The sequence below is a fragment of the Camelus bactrianus genome, chromosome 36 (assembly GCF_048773025.1).
Source record: "Camelus bactrianus isolate YW-2024 breed Bactrian camel chromosome 36, ASM4877302v1, whole genome shotgun sequence".
In the NCBI taxonomy this organism is placed as follows: Eukaryota; Metazoa; Chordata; class Mammalia; order Artiodactyla; family Camelidae; genus Camelus; species Camelus bactrianus.
The window spans coordinates 12899675-12905664 of NC_133574.1; the positions used below are offsets into that span (position 1 = coordinate 12899675).

The 5990-nt window shown below is 48.3% G+C and overlaps 1 long non-coding RNA gene across 1 annotated transcript; it reads right to left on the bottom strand.

Moving 5' to 3' along the window:
* Positions 1-1886: 1886 nt before the first annotated feature.
* LOC141576069 (uncharacterized) lies at positions 1887-2772 on the bottom strand. The gene is made up of 3 exons (XR_012504314.1): positions 2537-2772; positions 2325-2419; positions 1887-1962 (listed from the first exon to the last, which is right to left on the bottom strand). It is a non-coding gene; the product is annotated as an uncharacterized LOC141576069 (long non-coding RNA).
* Positions 2773-5990: the final 3218 nt, after the last annotated feature.

The window sequence follows — 5990 nt, forward strand, 5'->3', positions numbered from 1 at the left end:
AGCTTCTCGGCATAGATAAAATAAAATACAAAACACTCTTTCACGGTTCACTGCCTTACAAAACATGTTAGTTTGCTGAAGCGCAAAAGATCCTTGAGGCCTTCTTCCCCGTATCACACTAATTCTCACATCAGACCGAGTGGGAGACAGGTCTCAGGACCCTTGACTGAAGAGACCACAGGCCCCGGGTTCGGGTGTTTCTTCCATAACCGATCATCGGCTGTGGAAGTTCAGGGCTCCACTCGCTGCATACAGTGACAATGGCGGTCTTGTCCTCCAGGGAGCCCGGAACATGGTGTCTGTTGAAGGCCCGTGTGCAGAACCGACACGTCTGCCCTCCGTCAGAGGGCCCTCTTTCCCTCTACAACAGACACCTCCCTCCCCAGGGCAGGACGGTGAAGTTGCGGTCCATCAAGTGCGTCTGCTATGGACCAGAGGGACACGGCCATGAGCCCAGTCACGGCCGCCCGTGCACGGGGAAGCCCCGGAGAGCGATCTGCCCTTCTTCGGCAGTGACTCCAGGAATAAACAGAGGACTATGCTTTCCTCTTACCGAGCGGAGCAGCTGGCGGTGGGGGGCGAGTTTTCACAGGGCACCAAGTGGGACCAGGTGCCGGTGCCCAGCTGGGCGACGACGGGCCGCACCCGGGGCAGGACACGCAGGCTGGTCCTCGGAAAGTTTGGGGCCCTCCGACCCACGGGGTGACCTGCAGGACAGAAGGGAGGGCTGGGTTGGATGACAGACAAAAGCTTCTACACCGAAAATAGCCGAAACCCAACGCAGCAGTTGTCGGCTCCGAGCACCCTCGCCTGCACTGTGTGCCCAATTGGCAGCTACGCTGCATGCTCTCCTTCAGCCCTGGGCCTTCCTGCATCCTGGGCTGCTCAGTAGGCTTTTGCGATAAAATACTTTTACCAAACTTCACTTTGATGACTGGGCATACTTTTCCCCTAATTCCCAATCTACTGGCAAAGCCAAGAATTGTTTTTTCATAAAGAAAATGCTAGTTCCATAGATTATTCAATACAAAATGACCACCACAACACAACTGAGTAAAATTACTTACTTTGGTTTCCTCTGCCTCCTGAGCCGGAAAGGCGGTTCCATTCTTAAGGGGGTGCCATCCGTCTGTGAAGCTGTAAAGGGAGAGCAGCACTGAAGGCGGATTCTATCTGACAGATGCCGTGCAGGGGACGCACGAGCCGAGCCCTCCGTGCCCTCCTCCAAGAGCTCTCACTTCCGCCCACGCCCTTGGCTCTTCACAGAGGCCGCAGGTCTCCTTCTCACCTCAGTTGTCCATGAGGACGAGGGGAGACTGGACCCCTGTTCCATGACGAGGACACCACAGGGCCTTGATTCAGGTGTTTTCATAGCTAAATACCCTGGATTTGGTCTCAGGGCTCAGATCCCTGGCAACCAACACTTACACAGTGGACTCACATCACATTTCATGGCAAATCAGTCTGTATACAGATTATACATTAAAGTAAGAAGGGTCTTTCATAGGAAGAGTATCAACAACCCCTGACTGTGAGCTCCACCTCTTCCTCCACAGCCTGTTGGTAAACTGTTAAAAGACTTCTCTCTGACAGCGCATGTCTTGTATAAGTGACCAGATTTCATGTAAACATTTATGAAAGAAGTAGCCTCAATGACTCATGTTGTAATAATCGGCAAAAGAATGGTGAGTTACATGGAGTAGCTTGTGGGAGACTTTAGAGTTACACGTTAACTCTGGGAGAGGGAGGCTACGTAGTCATGTCAATTACTAACTGGCTACTCTAGGTCACTGTGCAATCTTTTTTATAAGAACGAAGGGACCTGCAAAATTAGTGAAAAAATGCCTGCTGCCTTAAAGCAGATCTTGAATAGAATATTTATCCACCAAGGCAAATGAAGAAAAATATTTTTCTCGTTATGACATACTGCCTTCATTCTAAAACGTCATCCATGTTATTTTCCTGAAATGAGAAGAAAATTCAGCCTTCAAAACCGTGTCCAGGCGGGAAGAGAGGGCTGACGCTCATGTCTTCTAGTGCATAGAAACCAGCCATGCCAGCCACGCCAGGCAACCAAGAGACTGGGGGGCGGCCCGCAGTCCCTGGAGGGGCATGAGCTCCACCGCTCACAGGGGACAGAGCCCTGCTGGCTGATGGCATGTAAAGAAAACAGCATCTTGTCACCCAGCTGTGAAACTGTTCCCCACAGTGAGTGTGTGGTGTGGTGTCCAGGAAACCCGACAACTACCCATGGGGACAAGCAGCCCACTGGGCAGCTCCTGCTGCAGAAATGGAGCTGCCGCACTTCACAGTGCGCTCCTTACCTCTCAGGGGAGGGTGCAGCCTGTACGGTCCTCCTGGGGTGGGCTCCTGCCTCATGTATTCCTCTGCCTGCCTCCATCTGCAGATTGCATCCAATCTTAAAGATAAAGAATGGCTTCAATACAAATTACACTACCAATTCCTCTACTAGGCACAAAACAACCAGTCTTTAAAAATCTCAAAACACCCGTAAAAATGTGTCAAAATTCTGTACCTCTGTTTCAGGTGGGCAACTTCCCTTCTCAGCTCAGAGGAGTTTTCCCTTCTCAGGTCAGAGTTTTCCTTCTCAGGTCATAGTTTTCCCTTCTCAATTCAGAGATTTCCCTCTCCAGCTCCTGAGCCCTGAGCTGTGGGAGAAAAACACATCCACGTTCAGTTGTGGCCGACTGTGCACAAAGGGAAGGAAGGAAACAAATTCTTACCGAGCTGTCTTGGGCCTTCTTCTCGGCAAGAGTGACCTGAAAATGTCAACACATCAAGAAACACCCCATGTCTAGGGGTTCTCAGGGCCACAATAACTGTCTGCATCAGGTGCTGAGGACTCGGTGTGTCAGGAGGAAGGCAGGTTACCTGGTGTCTCCAAATGATCTCTGCTTCCCGCATTTGCCCGTGACATTCTTCAAGTTTTATCCTATGAGTTACAAATTCTTCCATCAGAGAAGACACAATGCTGGTTATGCTGTTAAATAATCTGCCCCAGTCCACGTTATCTGCACTGCACACTCACACACATCATCTCACCGCTCAAGACACACTGCACACGGCTGCAGAAGCACGGCAGGTGCAAAACTGTCGCTGCAGCCACCCCTTCCGTCACTGTTACTGAACGCCTGCCCGGTTCTGCACGGACACAACTCCCCCTTCCGTTCTCAGCATTTCCCTCACTTGTCCTGTGCTGAGCATCTTTCATCACAGAGCTTGATTCTTCCTTTCCTTACATCCTGACCCTACTTCTTACCCCTGGGTCTCCCCAGCAGCACGGGAATGTGTATTGGTCCGACTGACGCTACACTAAACTGCTATCCTCAGGGAGACAACGGTTTATAGCACCTTCAGAAACATCTCTGTGAACCGTCTCTCCTCTCAGTCTGGCCAGCACTGGGACCAGGAAATTCTTAGTAACTTAATACTTTTTAAAGTTAAACGTTTAACTTAACATATGTAAAACTTAACACTTTTCCTCCTGTTTGAAGCCATGTATACAAATGTCTTTTGTTTGGGTCAGTTTATGATATTGTGTCTAAACATTTTAGAAAAGTTTTCAAAAAATCCAACAGGTGTTTTCAGAGCCGCAGGTGCAGAGGAGCTGAACTCACTCATACCATCTTGTCTCCTCTTCAGCCAATTTTGCCTCCTCCTTTGCTGCCAACAGCTGCTGCTTTCCCACCAGCTCACATCCGTTCATGTCCACCTTCCTGAGAGGGGAAAGAAACTCTGAAATTCTGCCAGTTTCCCTCCCAGAAACTGGAAGGGAAGAATTCCATGTTCCTTTCGCCCTTCCCCATAAATGCTCAGGCTGATAAATACACAGGAAAGAATTAAAGTACCCCCACTAATAAATATGAAAAAGCTACACTCAGGCCTCTGGCAACTGTTTGGTATCTGGGCTTCCCTTCAGCGTCCCCACCCATAATCATTTATGCATAAAGTAAACACACAGGAAAAGCCCACGTGAAGTGTGCCCCGCCCCCCCACCAGGCTCAGGTTCCTGTGCCTGGGACAGCATGAGCTCACTGTGTTTCAACGTGGGAATCAGGGTCTGACCAAGTCATCACAACCAAACAATTAGGGTAAAGCAAGCGTTCATGACTTGTTTGATTTCTCCCACAGAGAGCACAGATTTCAGTCAAAACCTGGAGCAAAACCTGATCCTTTAGGAAATATAAGGAAATGTTTGTTTTTGAAAGCGGGTTAATGGGTGTGATGTCCCTGACCTCTCCCTGAGAATGACAGGAAACTCTGGACAAATTATGAAATCCATGATCAAATGTACCAAATTGCTAACAAGCCAGAAAGGGACATGAGGCCAAGATGGAGAAGAAGAAAGCCCAGGACTGGGCCCACCTTCCCCGGGGGTCACCCGTTAACTGCAGAGGAAACCACTGAGATGCAGAGCAGCCCGGCAGCCGGTGCCCCCTACGCACAGGCACCGCAGTCAGGCAGCTGGAGCTCACTGTCTGTCAGCAAAGGTGATCCCTAGAGAGACCCACAGGACTTAGCTGGGATCCATGAGAGCTATATGCCAGAAACAAAGGTGGACAGGAGACACACGGGCCTCACGAATGCTGGCTGCACTGACTGATCTCAGCTGCTAACCGGGTTAACAGGATGTAGCGCTGCTGGCGCCCTGACCACCTGCCAGCTGTAATGCCCACCTTCTCTGCAGCAAGTTAACCTCACACGAGGCCTCAAATTTTCTCTATTTTCTACCCAATGTCTAGAGTTTATTAAAAATGATAGACACATGGCAGGTCATGACACTTTGATGTGGTTGAAACCTAAGGAAAATAAAAATGGACCTAGGGGGATCCAGATAATGAAGTGACTAAATCTGGTCCAAGAACCCGCTAAAATCTCAAACTAAATACAAACAAGACTCTGGTAACCAGTTAGAATGAACAGAAGCAGCAGATTACAGAAATCAAGGTCGAAAAATAAATGCACATCTGTACTGATTGAATATGGTAAAGAAAATATGGTGGTAAGTATTCTGAAACGTATTACAATATCCACATAACTCCACACATTCATTCACACATTGTCATAATTAACACGGGAATGTCTTACCCTTCAGTGTCCATAGATCTCTGTCCACTGATTTCATCAAGGACACTTACTTTCTTCACCTGCCTTTGGAAACCGTCTTCCTCACGTTCTTTCAGAGATCCCGATGCAGAATGGTGGTCTTGCATTTTCTTTTTACCCTCTATAAACATAAAACAACTGGCTTTGTGTGTGCACATGTGCACTCAAGAGCTTGGCTGTGCTGGGGAGTGGAGAAAGGAGAGAATTCTGAAGGCAGGAATCCCCTTTTTACCTTCCCAGTGCAAATTCATTGCTATTACAGGCATGTTTCATTTTATTGCCCTCCCTGGTAATGCATATTTTTAAACAATTGAAGATTTGTAACAACCCTGAGTACAGCAATTCCATTGGTGACATTTTTTTCTGGCAGCATTTGCTCATTTCTTATCTCTGTGTCACATTTTTGTAGTTTCTGAAATATTTGGTTTTTTATCATTTTAATTAAAACAGGCATGATATTCCTTTAAGGCAAAGCCTAATCCAGCGGAAGTCCCTAGTTCTCAGCAATTCTATAAACCCTGAGAGAGGTGAAGAGGCTTCAGAATAAAAGTGTGAAGCCAGCAGGGTTTGGCCCATGAAGTTTAAGGCAAGATTCCATCTCCACTGCATACCTGTGCAAGGTAAGGCGGGAAGAGCTGACCCAGAGGCTGCTGCAAGTGCTCCAGGAGATGAAGCTAAGGCAGCTAATGAAGGTGGCTGCACTAAACAACAGGTTTTCAATGCAGAGAACTGCAAGGGGAGGCCACCCAGCACCATCACAGCTGGAGAGAAGTCAGCGCCTGGCATCAAGGCTTCAATGGACAGGCTGATTTTCCCGTTAGTGGCTAACGAAGCCAATATTCATTTAACATTATGAAAATCCT